This window comes from Saimiri boliviensis, chromosome 2, assembly GCF_048565385.1.
Source record: "Saimiri boliviensis isolate mSaiBol1 chromosome 2, mSaiBol1.pri, whole genome shotgun sequence".
In the NCBI taxonomy this organism is placed as follows: domain Eukaryota; kingdom Metazoa; phylum Chordata; class Mammalia; order Primates; family Cebidae; genus Saimiri; species Saimiri boliviensis.
This window is the reverse complement of record NC_133450.1, coordinates 208,790,506-208,811,299: the sequence shown is the minus strand read 5'-3', so window position 1 is coordinate 208,811,299 and position 20,794 is coordinate 208,790,506.

The window sequence follows — 20,794 nt, the reverse complement described above, 5'->3', positions numbered from 1 at the left end:
AAACGCAAGAAAACCGGAGGGAGGGAACAGAGACACCGATACAAAGATGAAACATTGCAAGCCATACCTAGGGATCAATTTGCCACTGGGTGAGCTGTAGTTGAAGATGTACATAAAGATGTAGAGGTAATTGAAACTGAAAAGCTGGACTCATGGATGGGTGGAGGCACTGATGTGACCCTGAGAAAGGATGACTAAGCTCTCAGTGGGTAATGACACGTCTGTATCTAAACATAAAACATTAAAAAAATCAAAATAGGTGTATGGTGACTCAAACCTAGGGAGAGATTCCTCAAACACTGGTGAGAACAAAAACACCAAGGAAGGAAGAATATTTTGGGGAAGATTAATTATGTTTGAATAAAGTTGTTTATTTTCATTGCTATAAAACAGCCTCACGATTCAGCTTTCTTCTGGCAAATGACATATCCACCAGGAAACACCCATGGATTTCTGTGCCTCACGCTGAGTTCCATCTGTTGCTGTGTTACTCAATGGCAAAAGGCACCCATATTTTCCCTTGCAGAAGATATATTTATTTCTTGGTATGCACAAAGGCAGAAGCATATTTCTTTTGGTTTATTTGATTTCATAAAGGGACGACCACAGTAAATTCTAAATATTTAAAATCTGGTTAATTCACTAAAAAACTGCTATGCTACAATGTTGTCACTGAGGAGTGATGCATATATGAAGGATTCTTATCTTCCTCCTGATAGCTGAGAAACCAATTACAAGGGGATAGGTCATTTGTCTCCAGGGGAAGGCAATGTGGGGTAGTGAAAGGGTAATTGAGCTAGGAGTCAACACTTTTGTAGTCTTCTATGAGCTCAGTGGCAGCCTGCTTGTGCAATCTTGGCAGTCTCGTGACTGCCTGTGTATTCAAAGGGCTCAGGTTTTAGAGGCATATTGGCTCAACTTAAATTTCTATTTTTATCACTTACTAGTTATACAGCCTTAGGCTGTGCTCTGAGTACCAGTGCTCACATGAAATGTTTTGATAGTCATTAACTACCTATATTGCCAGATATGAGACACTAAATGAAACACTTATTTGTTTATCAGACCCACAGACAATGTTCATACAAAATAACTTTTCCTCTCCCTATAATTTTACTGAGTCTCTTTAACTGCAAATGAAGGCAATAAATTCACGCCAGTTCTAGGGAGCTGCATGGTTCAAATATATATATATATATATATATATATATATATATATATATATATATACACACACACATATATTAGATATATAAATATATATATGTATAGAGATGAGAAGCTTTACAAATTGCAATAATATTATTATTTGAAATGTTCTTATTTTGGCTTCTTGTGCCAAAAATAAGAAAATTATGAGAGGAAAAATGAGGGTACAAACAATTATAAAGTATTATGTACCAGATACTGTGCTAGTTGCATTTATTTATTGGCTGTCTAAGTCAGGGCAAGAAATACTAGTTGCTGTAATAAACAATCCCCAAATACTTATGTACAGTGATGATAGTCCAATGTGGCTGGAGCAGCTTTCCTCTATCCGAGTGACATCTTTCATCTCAGGCCTATTCTAGGACCTTAGAGTCCTTCACTAGATTTTTTTAAACATCCAACTGGTGTAACTAGGGAAGAATTAGTGAGCAGAAAGTTCTGACATCCAGGGAAATAAATGGCCTATGTCACAACTGCCCCGTTCTTTTGGCTAGATTTAAGCACCGATGCCCTCACTTAGATATAAAGAGCCTGGGCAATAAAAATGACCTATGTGCCCAGAAGGAAAAAAATTTTTGCAGAACACAGTTTTGCCTCTCTTATATTATCTCATTTAATCTTCATAAAATGGTTACAAGATAGCTTATAATAAATACTTTATAAATAACTGGGGTTTGCAGCTGTTAAATAACTTGGCCAAATTCTGATGATTAGCAATAGGCAAGCTTGCATCCTTTAAATTACTTTTAATTGCCCAGACTTTGAATTGGCAGCACAGACATATGGACTTGGAGGGAGGTACATTTGCATACTCAGATTGGGTTGATAGAGTGAGAATCACCCCCAAATATTAAAATAGTTATAGTTTGGAGAATATGTTTTCAATGCCTAGTAAGCAACAGCTCCAAATAAATATTATAAAAAATTACCTTCTCTAGAAAGAAATTGGCGGCAAAATTATGTTTGGGAGAAGTATTAAGACCCTTTAGGCATTTAAGGATTTACTTAGAGACACAGAATAGAAACAGAATATGGAAAAACTTCTTGTCCTGCAAAGGTTTTGGCTTAATGGAGAAAATAGGACAAATGCTTGTGTAACATTTAATGAAAATAATGTTATTGGGATAAGAGGGCATACTTGTAGAGTGCTGTATAAGCTGATTTATTAAGAAATTGAGCCCTGTGGTTAGAATATCTGGGTTTGACTCTTTACTGCTTCCTATATGTGTGTCTTTGGGTGAACTGTTTCTGTTCTCGGAGTTCCAGTTTTCTCATTTGCAAAAGGAGAATTTGTAAGCAGGAAAGAAGTTTATATATGTATATAAGCCAAACCATATACATATAGGGTTTGTAACTCACCAGCAAAGGCATATACAATGACATATATATATATATACACAATATACATATAGGTTCATGTTTCCTTCCAGTCATTGCATATGCCTCAACTGGTGAATTACAAACCCTATACGTATATGGTTTGGCTTATATACATATATAGACTTCTTATATATATGGTTTGGCTTCAAGCACATGTTGGGAAATGCTTTCTTCTTTCTTCTGTCTTTCATGTAATAATACTAACAGAAATATATTTTTTAAACTACCATTTATTACAAGTCTACTTTGCTCCTATTTGATATACTAGGTGGTTGTATGCATGATTCTATTTAATTCTCAGTTGTCTCTTATTGAAGTGGTAAAGTCATGTGCCTAACATGTCAAAGGGGTATAAATGTAGTTGGAACCCTGCTCCCCTGGCTTCAAATCCACAAATACCAAATAGCTTTGCACTTTGGCAGTATGAGCCATCTGGTCAATCATTAGTTGTATTTTGATTCTCTTTTCAGCATCTGTATTTAGGCACTGAGGTTCTTCTCTTGAATACTTCTGGTGTGTGAAGACTCATGCCTCCTTTAAACCTTACAGTGTTTATCAAGCAACTTCTTGCTTATAAATTTTCTTCTGTGGGACAAAAATTTCTTTTCATATAACTTTCATTCATCTGTCATAGTGTGGCCATCTGGGGTTCACACAGAGCAAGTCTACTTCTGCCTTTAGGCTACCATTTGCACATTTGAACATATTTGTGATGAACCTTAAGACTTTTCTTCTATGGAAAAATAATCCTGAGGTTTTCAACTTCTCTATGATATCTAGGCCCTTCACCTACCAGTATAGTGACTTCTGGACAGCTTATACATTGTCAATATCTTTCTAAAAGTATCATGCTCAGAAGCAGAGGTGGTTTCCAGTTAGAGGCCAGAACACTGTGCAGTAGACACTGTCCTGAACCTAGCATTCCCATTCATAGGAGCCTGAGGTCCCATTAGCTTTCTTGGCAGCCTTTTCCCATCATTGGCTCAGGCTTTCCTTCCAGTCATTGTATATCCCTCAGCTGGCGAATTACAGAATGTCAGGGCTAAGAGAAACCTCAAAGATCATTTTTTGACAAAGGGTGAATTGAAACATAGCCCTCCAGTTCAGTGGCTAGAAGAACGATTCATACATCCTTCTTCCCATCTATCCACCCATCCAACAACTATGTTTTAAGTGACCTTTGTGTGTCAGCCTCTGTGCTGACTGCTGAGTGTATAGTGGCATACAGAATGGAAATATTCCCTGCCCTCTTGGAGCTAACAGTCCAGAGATGAAAACAGACTCTAATTAAGTAATGTTAAGTGGAACATATTACACACCCTGTGACGAAGACAGTAGAAGAAAAGATCAGAGTGCTGTGAGAAAATATAATGAAGGACCTGATAAGGCCCAGAGAGAAGCCCTGCAGACCCTCAATTCAAAGGCCTATTCTTACTGCACAACTCTCCTTTGTCATTTAATTCACCATAGGTAGTAAAGTAAAGATGGCTACAAATTCTTCCACCCCTAGAATCAAGTGATGCTGTGCCCATTCCAAGCCTACCCTTGAAGAAGTCCAATAGATTTCACCTTAAGTCCTGAACTGCCATGTAGGAAACATGACTACCCTGCAGGAGAGACCACAGAGAAGCGCCTTGAGACTTAATGGAAAGAGAAAGAAAGGGATCTGAATGAACCCAGTCTTTCAGACTTCCCCACCAAGGTAACTTCCTTGACCAGCCCAGCCATCAGCTGAAAACCACTGGGTGACTCCAGGTGGTACTACATGGAGTTGAGGAATTGCCCAGCTAAACTGCTCAAATATCTGACCTACAAAATTATAAGCTGTAATAGATGTGCTGTTTTTTAAGACTTAGGGTAGTTTCACATGTGACAATATATAATCAGAATGTCATATTTCCTCCTTCCATTCCTTTTGCTTTTTTAAATTTTAGCACCTAAAACTCACATGATTTGATTCACTAAATATTCATTTTATACCATACCCCAGTGCCTCTAGCATGGTATAAAATGAATATTTAGTGAATATGATTTGGAATAGATATGATTTGGAAATACATACACAGATATAAATATAAATATGATACATTATTAAGAATACAAATTTTGGAGACAGATCTTGATTTGGATCCCAGCTCTGCCAGTTATCAGCTGAATCATCTTGAGAAAGTTCCTTGACCTCTGAGCCTCCTTTTCATCATTTTTAATGCAGAGATAAAAATGTGTGACTTTGTAAGTTTGTTATAGGTTGTGAAAGAGAAAATATATGTGAAAAACTTAGCACAGCTTTCTGGCATATAGTGAGTGTTCAATATGACGGCTATTTTAAAAAGCATTATTTTAAACAATGTAATCTTTGCCCTTAAGAATTTTACTGAATTGTGGGAGACATAGTGCTGTAATGAACTTCATGATGGAGGAAAGTCTAGTGTACCATGGGGACGTAGAGGAAGGGTATTGATTCCAGTCGTGAGGAAAGTGAAGAGGGAAGATGTCCAGAAGAAATGACACTGAGAATTAGACCTGAAGAACTGGCAGCAGTTAACCATGTTAAAGCGAAGAGCTAACTTCACTTTATGCATGTAGGAAATCCGTTCTTGTACCGTCTAACCTATTTATTATTAAAAAGTGAAGGATAGACCAGGAAGGTAACTATGTTCCAAATGCCAAAGAGGGAAAGGAAGCTGGCCAGTTCTGTAAATGGTAGGTGGCTTTTCATCACTGGAGCATGGTATCCAGTTTTCCCATGTCTTATTATACTTGATGCACTGAATCTTCTGGGACCTTAACTTTAGTCCAGTGTATTACCTCTGTTGGCTTCTTTTTTTCCCTTCCAAACCAACTGTTTATTTGCAGATATAAAACAAAATCTGACCATGGGTGGCAAGGGCATCCCAGGGTAACCTGCAGCAATGCCTCCCTGGCCAGAAAGGGCCTGTAGGACCATAAATGTTAACTCTCCCCCATACACTAGTGGAAAATAATTGGGACTCCTAGCAGAATGGTTACCCCAGTTAAAACCTACTCAACTAAGAAGAATGAGATGAATCAAGGGAGATGCCAATAAAAAACCAGTGGCTGTCAGGCATGGAGATGGCAGCCAGCCACTTGTACCCTGATAGCAGACCACCCTGGAAAAACTGTCCCCTGTAGGATTTCCAAGGATGACATCTTGTCTTTCCCTTTGGTTGGGTCCCATTCTTGCAACAAGATTTTATCTAAAAGAACCTAAAAAAAAATACCCTCATATCTCCAGAAATACCCTCATGCCCCCAGCTTGCTATTCAATCTTCATTTCAGAACAGTTAAATGTTATGAATTACTCTTCTCTAAATCATTGCTGGAAATTTTGAGCAGAACTAGGCTTGGCCCCTGTACTCTGAGCTCCACTGTTAGAATTTTCCCCCTGCCTGGACACACACAAAAAACGTCCATATAGAATGAGGTCAACAGGAATATTAAAAATTGTGTGTGGAAATAATCCACTATAGAGGACAGCAAACAGAATAAGTAACAACCCCAAGCATATGAGATAACAAGACAGTTTTAATTAAATACATATAAATTTATAACATATATTTAATATATACTGTATTACATAGTACAATTATATTTATACACATATACATATGTATACATATACGCTCATATATAAAGATTTATACTTTCAAAGAAATGAAAAGAGATAAAAACAATTATGAAAATATACTATAAAAGCAAAATAAATTTTCAAAAAAGAACATAAAGTCTGAAATTTAACTTTATAGGCTGAAATGTATGAAGTCAGTAGGCAGTTTTAAACACAAGAAAGAACCAGTAAAACATAAAATAAAATAAAATAGAATACATTTTAGAAAATTGCTCAGAGTAGCACAACAACTTAAAGATTTTCAAAACAAAGTTGTAAGATAAGGAGCCTGCATGATTTGATCCTTCCAAGGGCATATCTTCTTGACCCAACAAATACGTTCTGCTTTTTGCCATTCTTCTTGTCTGAAACTGCCCTTACTCACTTCCTAATTCATTCCGTCTTTCCTGCCAAAATGTGGCAGGCTCACCAAAGCTGAGGCGGTGATTCCAGTGTTAGGAAAGACAGGGAAGATTCCAAGAACTACTTGAATAACTCAAGTTATAATGCATGTCCTAAGAAAGCATGCCAGCACGTTTCTGGAATATTCTGAACTGCACAGAGCTATAAATCTTCAACTTCACAATGTCCCCTATTCTGTTCTTATACTTTAAAAAAAAGCAGGATTTTGTTGTTGTTGTTTGATTTTCAGCATAGTTAGTAGTTATCTAAGTTGAAGAGGATCTCAGTAAAGAATTCTTTCTTTTCCAACCTTCCAGAATCCACAGACAGCCTCCACCAGTGAATTCAATATTTGGTCATCCTTTAGTTAGTTACTTCCAGAGTTGTTATAATATAAGTCATTTTTACAGGAATTTATGGGCACTTAAACCTAGGTACTGTCTGTAACTGTGTTTTATGGGCAACATAAATGATTCTGGGCCTCTCTCTCCTTTTCTTGTCTGTTCGCCTTACAAATAATCATATATCATAACCAGAGGATGTGTAGTCCATGCTAAATTTTCTTTTCCTGATGCTGTAGGTAGGATATGGATGTGCAAAAGGGTCATGTCCTGGGTGGATGGCAAGAAGAGGGATTGTGTTATCTCTTGCGGGGGCAAGTACTATTGACTTGCATAAAAGTCCACTTTCATTGGCTTTTTATGGACACTGTTAATGGTTTTATTACAATTGCAAATGTCCCAAGATAGAAACCATCTCAAAGAGATCAAAGCAAGTTGTTAGCCATGGTGCTTGGTGGGGTGGAGGGGCTGATATGTGCTGAATTTGATCCCCCCCTAAATTTATATATCAAAGACCTACATTCTCCCCACCCCAACACTTCAGAATGGGCTATATATTTGGAAATATGGCCTTTAATGAAGTCACTAAGCTAAATTGTTGAGGGTTTCCAATTCTACATGACTGGTGTTTTTATAAGAAGAGGAGATGAGGGCACCGATGGAATGAAAACTGAGGAATGACCATGTGAGGACACAGAGAAAAGGGGGACAAGGTCTCACATGCTGTGATCTTGGAGTTTTAGCCCCCATATTTGTGAAAAAATAAATTTCCAGTGTTCAAGCTACCTAGTCAGTGGTGTTTTGTCATGCTGCCTAACAAACAAAGACAGGGGCCAGCAGCAAACCTCAGGCAGGCTGGGATGTGGGCCTGGGCAAGCGAGGCGCTCCCTCTCACGACCACAAGGGCTGTGCCAGGGACTTGCAACCTGGGGCTGAAGACCTTCTGAGGCACCTCACCTTAGTCCCTCCTCTACCCACCGATAACTGTCAAGAGATCACCTGGCACCAAACACCCATTCAAACTTTGTGATAAGGGCATTTGGACTGAGATTATAACTCTCTGGAAGTTCCCTGAAGTTTCTTAAGAAAGGGTTCTGTGTTCAGCCTGACAGTGGCTGTGTTTGCCCATTTATTCATTCAGAAAATTCTAGTGAGTGCCTAGTACATTCAGGGAATTGTGTTAGATTCTGAAAGGGAACAGCAATCAAAAGACATTATTAAGCAACCACTATGTGCCAGTTCTCAATAAGGCCCTTAAAAAGCAGGTGCTTCTGTAGGTATTTTAAAGTAACTTAAAGGTGCTGAGCTCATGCCTGTGGAAGGGAGGCAGAAATGAAGAGCACATGGGCTGTGCCCACCATTGGCTCACAATCTTTCTGTGGAAACAGGTAAGTCAAAAATAACTCTACCACAAGGCTCAAGTTGTAGGAGTACAGAAGAAGAAAAAAAATTGTCACCGGGCAGGGTGGCTCACGCTGTAATCCCAGTACTTTGGGAGGCAGAGGCGGGCAGATCACCTGAGGTCGGGAGTTCCAGACCAGTCTGACCAACATGGAGAAACCCCATCTCTACTAAAAATACAAAATTAGCTGGGCATGGTGGCACATGCCTGTCATCCCATCTACTCGGGAGGCTGAGGCAGAAGAGTTGCTTGAACCCAGGAGACAGAGGTTGTGGTGAGCTGACATCACGCCATTGCACTCCAGCCTGGGCAACAAGAGCGAAACTCTGTCTCAAAAAACAAAATAACAAAACAAAACAAAAAAACCCAACATCATTTTAACTTAGGGGATTTGAGGAGGTCTTGTAAAAGATGTGGGCTACCAGTTGCCAAAAACAAAATTAAAACAAGTTTTGTTTAAAGATTTTAATTGGCTTTTAGTCATAATTCTAGAACTAGGCATGTGCCAGGCATGTGTTAAGTTCAGGTAGTGATCAAGCAACAAGTTCAAAAAAATTAGGTCACTATAGATCTTCAGTGGAAGTGATGTACAGAGACAGCTGAATTTGTTTCCACTTGGCATTTTGCCTTGTTTGAATCAGTTGACCACCTGCCAGTAACTCGGCTTCTGGGATTGACCAAGACTCGCCACTTGTGGCAAGTCAGGCTTTGAGCTACTCCTAAGTCGGCTACTCCTAAGTCACTCTTTCAGCTACTCCTAACTCAGTAGGAGCTTTTGGTTACTTCTAAATCAGCTACTCCTGTGTCAGACTTAGAGCACCTCCTAAGTCAGTTACTCCTAAATCAGGTTTTCAGCTACTCTTAAATCAGCTACTCCTATGTCAGGCTTTTAGCTAGTCAACATTTTACACATAATGACTCAAATACAGAGATATCCTCAAGCCTACACTTAGTTTAATTTAACGTAGCACAGTTTTGAGCATCCAAGCAGGGCTTCACAGGAGGGGATGAAGAAGAAGCCCAGGGTACAAATACTGTAAAGCATCTGCCACACCTGCTCAAATGATGTCAATTGGCGAAGGCGCCTTCCCTTAAGGAGATGACAAAGAGGAGATAAATATCCATTTTTGTTTCAGAGACAGCATCTCACTCTGTCACCCAGGCTGGAGTGCAGTGGCACAGTCTTGGCTCACTGCATTCTCAATCTTCCAGGGTCAAGTGAATCTCCCACCCCAACCTCCCGGGTAGCTGGGAATACAGGTGTGTGCCATCACACCTGGATAATTTTATATTTTTAGTAGGAACAGGGTTTTTCGATGTTTCCTGGGCTTGTCTCTGAGCTCAAGTGGTCTTTCTACCTTGGGATCCCGAAGTGCTGGGACTATGGGCATGAGCCACTGTGCCTGGCCCAGAAGGTAAATATTCTTGCAGATGCTGAGATCTGTGAAAAGCAAGATGCCTCACACAGGAGGTGAGTGCTTCTGGACTTGATGCTTGGCTCATCCTATGAACATCCTTGGATCTTGTCTTTTCTTCCATAAAACAAGGGGTTTGTGCTAAACTACTGGCTTCCAGACATCTGGATTTCATGGACTTGAACAATTTTTAAAAATTAAGAGTGGGTGCAACATGCTTCTAATTTTGTCAGGTCAGCACATTTAAATGTCTACTATCTTCTCTATTATTTTGCTGGTCAGTGGTCTACACCTAGGAGTGAACACTGAGTCTCAGGGTCACCTAGCTCCGAGATTCTCCCCACTGTGAAAGGCAATATGAACTATTTTTGAAGATTCTAAAATTTAAATCGTAGCTTGTAAACTGGTGGCCCAGGGGCTGAGTTCAGACCGTGGCTGTTTTGTTTGGACACTGCAATGTACTTTAAAAGAATTTCAGTCAGATGCCAACATTGGAAAGTGGTAAGATTCACATAAAAATCAAGATTTCTCATTTTAAAAAAATGAGTATCTGGCAACATGGCCTGCCAGCAACTGACAGCAACCAGTTGTCTTCGAATGTGGGTCCTCTGATTCCATCTTCCCTCCCACCTCCACACCGTTATCCAGAACACTGCATTCACCCAAGTACCTGCCTGGTCCTCCAGGGCATTTAGGTTAAAGTCATAGTTAGCCTTTATTATTATTGACTGAGATTTTTATTATGCTAAATTATTCTGTACCACTGGTGTCAAGTGATGTAACAATAACAGGAAGATCCGTTTACTGGCCTTTACTGTGCCAGGCATGTGTTAAGGGCTTTATTCAATGTTCACTTCAAATATATTTGTTGAGGCCCAAACTTATGCCTGAAACTGGGAGAACAATGATGAACAAGGCAGCCGAGATCCTTGTCTTCATAATGCTTAGCAGGAAAGACAGACATTAAACAATTATGTACATGAAAAAATGTTTTATTATTGGTGTAGTAAGCCCCAGAAGGAAAAGTTCATGGTGCTATCAGGGTATATAGCAGAAGGATCTACCTTAGCCTGGGAAGGTCAAAGAAAACTTTCTGGAGGAAGAGGCATTTAGAAGAAAACCTTGCCGGGCGCGGTGGCTCAAGCCTGTAATCCCAGCACTTTGGGAGGCCGAGGCGGGTGGATCACAAGGTCAAGAGATCGAGACCATCCTGGTCAACATGGTGAAACCCCGTCTCTACTAAAAATACAAAAAATTTAGCTGGGCATGGTGGCGTGTGCCTGTAATCCCAGCTACTCAGGAGGCTGAGGCAGGAGAATTGCCTGAACCCAGGAGGCGGAGGTTGCGGTGAGCCGAGATCGCGCCATTGCACTCCAGCCTGGGTAACAAGAGCGAAACTCCGTCTCAAAAAAGAAAATGAAAAAAAAAAAAAAAAAAAAAAAAAAAAGAAGAAAACCTTACCGTTGTATAGGAGTTAACAAAGCAGCAGAGATGTGGAGAGCTGTGTAGCTAGAAAGAGAAGATTTATATACATACATATGAGTGATTTGGGGACTCGAGGGAGTATTTTTATTTCAGAGATCAGAAAAATGAAGTTCAGAGAGATTGAATTAAGCTATAAATGACTATTTTGGGATGGGCTCCCAGGTCATACATCAGAGCTCCACTCCCTTCCTAACTCTTATTACTCCTCCTTAGTTTGTCAACCTTTTATTCTCTATAATTTATGGCATTTCTTATCAGTAGAGAAGAGAATAGATTAGCTTTTGTTACTGTGATGAAGACATTCTTCCCTCTCTCTTCATCTATTTAAGTCCTACTTGTGCTTCTCATTCTAGCTCTAATCATGTATTTAAATGAGTATTTGATTCATATTTATCCCCCCACCAATCTCCCTGAGCCATAAGCTTTGCAAAGATGAGGGTTAGGTATGCTTCTGCTCAATCTTATATTTCTGATGACTAGACCCATGCCTGACATACAGTAGTTGTTCAATAAACATTTGTGGGCAAAAATGTCCACAAATATAAAGAAGGAAGCATTTGCCAGAATTTTCAAGCAAGGATTTGGACTTGAATTTTCCCCTAGCACAGACAAGAACAAACTGTGTATAATTTCCCACAAACAGAAGATCAATTTTTGCTGTGACAGCACAAGTCCATTCTGGTGGGGAAAAATAAAGTCACATGTTTGCCCCTGGCGTAAAGTTGTGGATTTTTGGCAGATGCATTCCACCATTTTGGCTGTCAAGCGTGTGTGTGTGTGTGTGTGTGTGTGTGTGTGTGTTTCTTTTTCAGCAGTCTCCTTCTGTTTCCATGGAAAAATGCCAAAGGAGTGTGGGGGAGGGGAGAATCAAAGAAAGAGTTAGATATTCAATTTTCATTAGAAGTAACTAACAGAATTTCTTTATTTGAGGAAAATGACTTTAGACAGAAATAATTATAGTAGCAGTGGAAATAGTGTTAATAGAATTGTAATAACATAATCATCATTTAATCCTGTTAACAACCACTAAAGTCATGAGGAATTTATTGACTACCTACTGTATGTCAGACCCTATGCTAGGTATTTCTTTTTAATACAATGACCCTATTTAATTCTGATAACTGGATTGTGAAGTATAAAATATCTTAATTTTATAGATAAAATAACTGAGTTAAGTGGGAAAACAAAATATAACGTGATCAAGATCACTCAGCTTGAAAATGAAAGAGAATTTAAACTCAGGACAATATGACATTTTTTAATCTTTATCACCCTTTCTCAAAAGATGAGATGGATCATTCTTAGGCTGTTTTTTATGGTTTTTGAGTAAAGTGTCTTTGGAAGTATGATTTGACTTCCTTGTTGAGTGAATCTCCTAATGATATTTCTTTTTTACGTAGTTGAGCTACAGAGTAAGGTCTAAAATTCTGCTTCCACAATTAGAACAGTACTAAAGTATTAAAATCAGACTAATCAAATTATATGATCTACTTCTGATTAACCAACCACAAAAATATACTTCATTCACTTATGTGGGAAGTTCAGAAACAAGGGGTCAGGAGTCTAACAGACCTGGGTTCAAATCCCACTTGCATTATTTAACAGCTGCATGTTTTTTGGACTAATAATTCAATACCTCTTAGTGTTTTTCCCCATAAAGGAGTTTAATGATACTTCCCTCACAATACTATTATGAGGAATAAGAAAATCCATGTATATACAATCCTCATCTATAGACAGGCAGTACCTCTTGGTTTCTCTCACTATTTTCTCTGTGAATACTATCTCCGATCATCTGTACCACTTTCCTGAATATCGTCCTAGGTCTGTTCACCAGATCTGCAGACTTTCTTGTTGTTTTCTTTAAGACTTTGACCAACTACGAACTACACTGTTTCTTAAATTTTCTCTTCCTGTAAATCAATCACAACAGCCCTTTTTAAATCTACAGAGTGATTTACTATATTTCTTCCCCTATTGGAGGCAAAACACGATGTGAAACTTTGCCACACTCATAGCAGTTATGGGAGAAGAAAGACATCAGCTCACCAAAACATATGGATTGCTTAACTGTCCCAACAGAATGAGAAGGGGTTGAGGTAGAGGCTTTCTGTGACTCATGATGATCTTTCCTTATAGTCCAGCATCAGAAGGAATTCCAACAGGCCAGTATCTGGATCAGCGTTGGATATTGTAATGCAGAGAACCGCACCTAATCGTTCATGTCCCTTCTGACTGCTGCCGTCAAGTACAGGGTATTTTCTTCCTTACGCTTTGTCAAATGTGGTTTTAATCAGCTGAAACCACACAAAAAAATCACAAAGTTTAGGATATTTTTTTTCAGTTTCCATGCCTGAATAGCTTTGCAGGGACCTACAGGAGACTAGTTAGGACCTCTAAGGTGCTAAAGGAACAGATAGAAAACAAATGGCCATGTGCGCCAGTTCTCAGACAATGTGCCCATCAATGCCAAAAGAGACAGGGTCCACATGTCTGCCCAGCTCTTCACTGGGGTTCCAGGCCTTGAATCTCCACTGCCAACTCAAGGCCCAAGGTGCTTCTAGAGTGAGCTTTTGAATATGCAGCTATCAGATCTCCCAAGATAAATGCCTTTGCTGGTTTCCTGTTGCTTAACGTAAATCCGAGCATTACTGCACTACTCAGAAGTCTCCTAACTATATCAAATTCTTGATTCTTCATGTCTTGATCGCTTCATTCTTGCTTTGTCCGAATGACTAAATCCTACCCATTGTTCTAAACCCCATTCTGAATCACCCCTGGCAGGAAACCTTCTCTGATCTTCTAAACCAGATTAATTGCCATTCCTCAGTATTTTCATAGCCTCCCAAGGTTTGCATAGAACATTATTTATATGCTACTGTATTGTAATTATTTACTTATTTGTTCATGTTATTAGGCTATCAGAAGGTTGAGGATAGAAATATTATTTTATTTATCTCTATGTTCCCATAATTAACATGGGGCCTGACTCGTATGTGAGGACTTTGTATTGCATACATAGCAGTAACAACACACAGACTTAGAGTTGGTTAGCTCTTCTTCTTATTATTATTTTATTTTTATTTTTATTTCCTAGGCCTTTTCTCTGAAAAAGAGTTGTTTAGATTTGGATTTAAATCTATTCACTGGCATTTATTCTCCTGATAACTGTTGAAGAATTACTTCACTTTACTAAGCCTCAGTTTGTTCATCTGTAAAATAGAAGTAATAATAAGAGCCCCTTCATAGCTTTATTTGGAGGACGAAATGAAATAATGTCAGCAAAGTGCTTAGCACAGTTCTTAGCACATGGTGAGCCTTGGTATACTTACTATAAATACTCATTTTAGTGCTCTGCAAATATTTCGTAGATGAGTGGATAGCATGAACCATGATGGCAAATAGTTCTAACAAAATGGAATGATGCCAGAATTTTGCCTGAAACTCCATTGACCCAGGAATAACTCTGAGGCTTTGAGCTGTTCATTAAGACTTTATTAAAATTATTTTAACCTTTGGTGGTTGCCAGAGCCAGACATGCCGGGAGCTGAGGTTTGCCACAATGAGCTGTGTCCTCCCACGCATCCCAACCCTGGCAGAGCCATAGAGGGGCCCGGGATGATGGCCAAGGGAACATACTCCTCACTCAAACCTGTATACTGACGTGTCTTCTGGAAGCTAGAAGAAAGGCTAGCTGTTTGGCTCTTTTGGTGACACTGAGTCTTGTAGCTTAAAAATATCTACACACACCCACCTGACTCCAAAAACCTGATCTGAACTCAAGTGTAAGCCAGTCTGACCCCGTGTTGCACTATAGAGAAGGCTTCCCTGACATACATTCTCTGCCATGTATGGGGGAGTATCATCAGAGCTACCACAGATGCTATGATCTGGAAAAAGAGATGTTCCAGGTGCTCCTTCTGGATCCAAGAGCCTAATCTCTCTGAGTGTTCAGTCTTGCAGTGAGAGTAGCAGTATCCTGGACCCATAGTGATACTCTCAGAGCCTTCCTGAGGGGTCTAGATTTATTTACTTTTCCACTAAGGGGATCAGATGCTTCTACTTTTCCAAGTGGTTTCTTCCTCTCTTTCAATGTCTGTGCTTGCCTCCAAGGAATGTTCCTTTGTACTTTCCCATCCACAGTTGTGGTTGTCTTCTCTTCATTCATTGTGGGGCACAGTCAGTGATATATGCTAATTAAGACTTAGTAAGGTTTCTGAGTCTCAGCAATAAGTTCTGTGAGGACCCACGATATTAACATTTGCATGGACTTCTGACATCCCTTTTGTACATTTTAAAGTCTTTTTTCTTTCAGAGTTCCAGATTAGTAGCTGTATTTAGACTCAGTTTCAAGGTAGATGTTCATGATTGTAAATGTTGATGATGTCCAGGGTTTAAAGTCTGTGAGGCACAGATCACACTATAAGAAAAGTAAAGAGAGATGATAACTGTTAATGAGAGTTGGAAGGGACAGTGTAGTGACACATGATAGGATGGTTTCCTAGCGCAGGACAACCATAACAGTGTCCACGTCAGCTGTTCTCCTTTCTTCTTTGAGCAACCATTCAACCATTTCTCCTCTGCTTCAACTCCCACCCTCCCTTCCCTTCCCTTCCCTTCCTCTAGGGGAAATGTTATGGAACACAGTGAATCCTCCAAAGTTGGGTACCCAAAACAATTTGGACTAAAACCAGAATCTCACTCAGCAAGCATTTGGTTTAGAGGGTGAGTATGTAACTTAAGCTGAACCAACAAGGACTCTTGACTGTGCCTTAAAAACAAAAAAAACAACAAACAAACCTGACACTAGGAGGAAAAGAAATTCTCTTTTCTTTCCTTGGTGTTAAATCAGGCAAGATTTAATACTGAAAGCTGCTAGTGGCTTCATGGAAAAACAATTTTTACAGTTATCTCTGTTCAATTCCTGTCCTTCTCAGTTACGTAAGATAAAAACAAACAACTCTCTCTTTTTGCCTAGGCTAATTAAAGTTGGTTTTCTGTCCTGACAACAATTACTTAGTTTCTTCATTAGTGGTGTGGGGAACTGGACTGTAAATTGAATGAGGAGAATCTGTGGTCATATAGCAAGTTCTTAAATAAAGGTAGTAGAATGAGCAGAACTGACAAAGTAAAATACTTAGAACTGGATCAGATGATGAAAGTGTCAGAACATCTCAAATGGTGGGGTAGAGGTGATTACTCTACCTCCTTTTTCTGTCTTACCACAACCCACCTGTGACTGGGTCCTCTTTTCATAGGCACCTGCTTGAATTCATCATGCTGTGGAATCCACCATGCTGCTTCAAGCTTTTGTGCCTTTGCTCATATAGTTTCTATTTTCAGGGGTCATCTCTATTGGAGAGCCTTATTGGATTCCTCCTGACCCTTCTCTGTTCCTCCTTGGTGCCACATGTATATCTTTTGTTGTATTTATCTCTTCCATTCTTGTCTTCCATCCTAGACCCTGAGATCTTTCAAGCCAGTGATAGTGCTTTCTTCTCCACATCTTGGGAATTCAGCAGATAACTAAGAATGGAGAAGGAAATGAGGTGGCTTATAAGAGTTATTGTGAAGAAAAAAGAGCTCATCACAGGTCCTGGTTCCAGTGAGGCTTGTTCCATATGCAGCCTCTACTCTAAATCTTGTTAGAATCCAGTTACTGGATTAGTGAAGACCTGGACAGAAGTGGAAGAGGTAAATGGGAGGACAAAGAATGAAACGTAAGAGGCCTCTGGTATTTTAATTTCTTAGTTAAAATATGGGCTTAACTCATTTTGGACTTTTTGATATACTCTTTCTAGAGAAAAAATCTAATTTTATTTTGCTTATCTGACTTTTAGGTGTGTTATTAACCTAATTTAAAGGGTTCTTAAAAAGCATTGAGTCCAGTGATCTTATTTTCTTGAAAAGGAACACATGAGGTACCTACTCCATGACCATGACTATTGCAGGCACTGGGAATGGAGCACTGACTATGATAAGGTCAGTGCTTACGAGGCAGTCATGTTCTAATGCAGGCAAACAAACACTGCAAAATAATAAACAAGAAACATCAAATAGTAAAAAGTGTGACCACTTTTTATCAATCAAGGACTGATGTGATAGGGTGTGCCAAGGGGGACATCTTGAGATTGGTGACTAATTTGATTCTGTTAAAAAGCAGTGGCAACAAAAGCCAAAATCGACAAATGGAACCTAATCAAACTTTAGAGCTTCTGCATAGCAAAAGAAACAATGATTAGAGTGAACCAAGAGAAAGAGAAAGAGAAAAAATTTTTGCAAGCTACCCATCTGACAAAGGGCTAATATCTAGAATCTACAAAGAACTAAAACAAATTTACAAGAAAAAAACACCCCATCAAAAAGTGGGCAAAGGATATGAACAGACACTTTTTAAAAGAAGACGTTTATGTGGCCAAAAAACATGAAAAAATGCTCATCATCACTGGTCATTAGAGAAATGCAAATCAGAACTACATTGAGATACAAATTCATGCAAGTTAGACTGGTGATCATTAAAAAATCTGGAGACAACAGATGCTGGAGAGGATGTGGAGAAATAGGAATGGTTTTACACCATTGGTGGGAGTGTAGATTAGTTCAACCAATGTGGAAGACAGTGTGGCGATTCCTCGAGGATCTAGAAATAGAAATTCCATTTGACCCAGCAATCCCATTAATGGGTATATACCCAAAGGATTATAAATCATTCTATTATAAAGACACATGTACATGTATGTTCATTGTGGCGCTGTTTACAATAGGTAAAGACCTGGAACCAACCCAAATGCCCATTAATGATAGACTAGATAAAGAAAATGTGGCACATTTACACTATGCAGTACTATGCAGCCACAAAAAATGAGTTAATGTCCTTTGCAGGTACATGGATGAATCTAGAAACCATTATTCTCAGCAAACTGACACAGAAACAGAAAACCAAACACCACATGCTCTCACTCATAGGTGGGTGCTGAACAATGAGAACACATGGACACAGGGAGGGAAACATTGCACACTGGGGTATGTTGGGGGATGGGAAACTAGAGGAGGAATAGTGGGGGGTGGGGAGATTGGGGAGGGATAACATTGGGAGAAATACCTAATGTAGATGACGGAGGCATGAAGGCAGCAAACCATCATGGCATGTGTATACCTATGCAATAATTCTCCAAGATCTGCACATGTACCCCAGAACTTAAAGTATAATAAAAAAATTTTTTTAAGTTGTTATGAATATGATCCTCATTAACAGCAATTAACTGCAATCTCAAACCAGACTTTTTCTTTGAACAAAGCCAACAGTTTAGTTTTTATCAACTATACTGTCTCACTGCTGGGATAATATTTCCAAGTTTAGAAAGTAGTTTTATGGAAAGCAGCTCACTAAATCCTGCCAACAACTCTGAGAAATGTGGGTCAGATAACAATTTCCATTTTCTAGGTGTGGAAATAAAGGCTTATGGTGTTTCATTGTCATGCTTACTGTCAGTCACCCACTAAAGACAGAATGGGGATCAAATCCAGGAGTTTGTTATTATTACTATTTTACTGTTATCACGATGTATTGTGAATTCCACGTCACCACTGTAAGTAAGGGAGGAAACAAATATTCTGGAAAGGTTCCATATAGTTAACTGTTTTGTGTGGATGCTGTTTGCATCTGTTTTGAGGTGTTGGGCAGAAAGACACTCCATTTCTTTCCGAAACTGAAAGAACAGCAAGTCCTTTCAAGCCAATACTCTGTCCAATCACCCACTAATAAGGAGGAGGACAGGACTGGAGCCTGTTTGACCCCATGTTGTTAGCCAAGTTTGAGTCACTGCCTGCCTCTTTGTGATGTGGTCCTTGGAACTCAGGTTTAGATTCTTCACTACGGCATCTTGATCTTTATAACACAATTTTTATTTTTCTCACCATAGTAATAGCAGCATGCTCTTGTTAGGCCTCTGAGATGATATTTTACAGGCCTTTGTATTTACTGTTTTTCAACCTTTATTACATGTGTTTTGGGGGCCTGTTAACTTGCCCTTCTTCCTCAGGACACTGAGCTCCTTAAGGAAACTCCCCACATTAATATCTCTACTCCCAATTTCAGCACATAGAAGAAATGCAATCCTAGGACACAGTGAGTTTGGTTAAATCCAGCCACACAGTAAGTAACAATGTTACTATAAAGGGTACTCAATTCCAAATTGTGTTGCCAAAGGAATCCATGGAAATTTGTGAGTTTTTTTCTCCAAAGAGATTATTAACTAAACATAGAGAGCTCTCTTCCTGTAATGACTTAATTTTAGTTCCTGCAAGAATCTAGGGTTTAGAATACATTGTGCCAGAAGGTGACAGAAACCAAAATCGGGCAAATCACAAAATGAACCATTTTGTGCAGTTAGATTCAGTGCCAATGCTGCATTTGACTGGTTGATTATATATTTTGTTTACTATATGCCAGTTTGTTTCTTTGTTTTTTGTTTCATTTTGTTTTTTCTCTACTGAAGACATCATAGGAATCTATAGAAATCATAGCATTCCAGGATTTTTTAAAAGTTGCGAATGTGGGGGTGGAAAACGTACATTCTTTCTTTCAATGAAAAATGCTTATCTCTGCATCCTTGACAGGCAATGATTCGTATTCAGTGTCGGCCTGTGGAGACTCCCTGGATGAGTCTTCCCACAGCTTCGGTAGCTGGAATAGCACTGAATAGCAATGCTTTGTAGCTTTCTATCTGTCTTTGTCCTGAGTAGTTCTTTCTTCCCATGGCAATTCTTCCGAGGTTGAAAGACAAGGCTTATGTCTGTCCTGAATCTTCTCTTATTCGGTCTAGGCAGTCCTGATTCGTGTAGTCATTCCTGTTGTAGACTCTATCAAGAGGAAATACAACAAAGAGACAGAAGCTGGTGTTTTGAGCCAGAATCCCTGAATTCGAATACTGATTTAACTTTATTAACCATTTCAACTTCGGCAAATCATTCCTCTTCTCTGACTTGTTTTCTTATCCTCACTTATAAAATAGAATTAGTAATGGCATCTAGATCCTAATATCATAAGGCTATTGGGAGGAGTACATATACTCCCTATGCATGTACGTAAAGATTCTTAAAACATTATCTTGCATATGGCAGGTTCATAAAATGTTAGCTGCCTTTTAAACCTTTACCCTTCAACATTTTCCTGTTTAGGTAAAATCTGTCTTGTTTTGAACCACTTCAAATACATGATTGGCCTTTGCTTCGTCTGCTAGAACATATGAGAAACACCAAATCCCAAATGGAATTCTAGAGACAGCTCCATTCTCCATGATTTTAAATCACTAGGCCTTTTCTGGGAGTCCTAGCCCTGACTAAAACCCCTCTGTTCCATTCTCTTTCTGAGGCCTAAGTCATCTGAATACAATGGATAACTTTAGGGGAAAGTCTAAGAATTTCATTGCATCTAAAGGAAAATTCTGTCTCCAAAAGCTTTACAGAGGAGGGTTGATCATTCTCTTGATTGGGTTGATGAACCTATAAAAGAGAAATCATTTCACAGAAC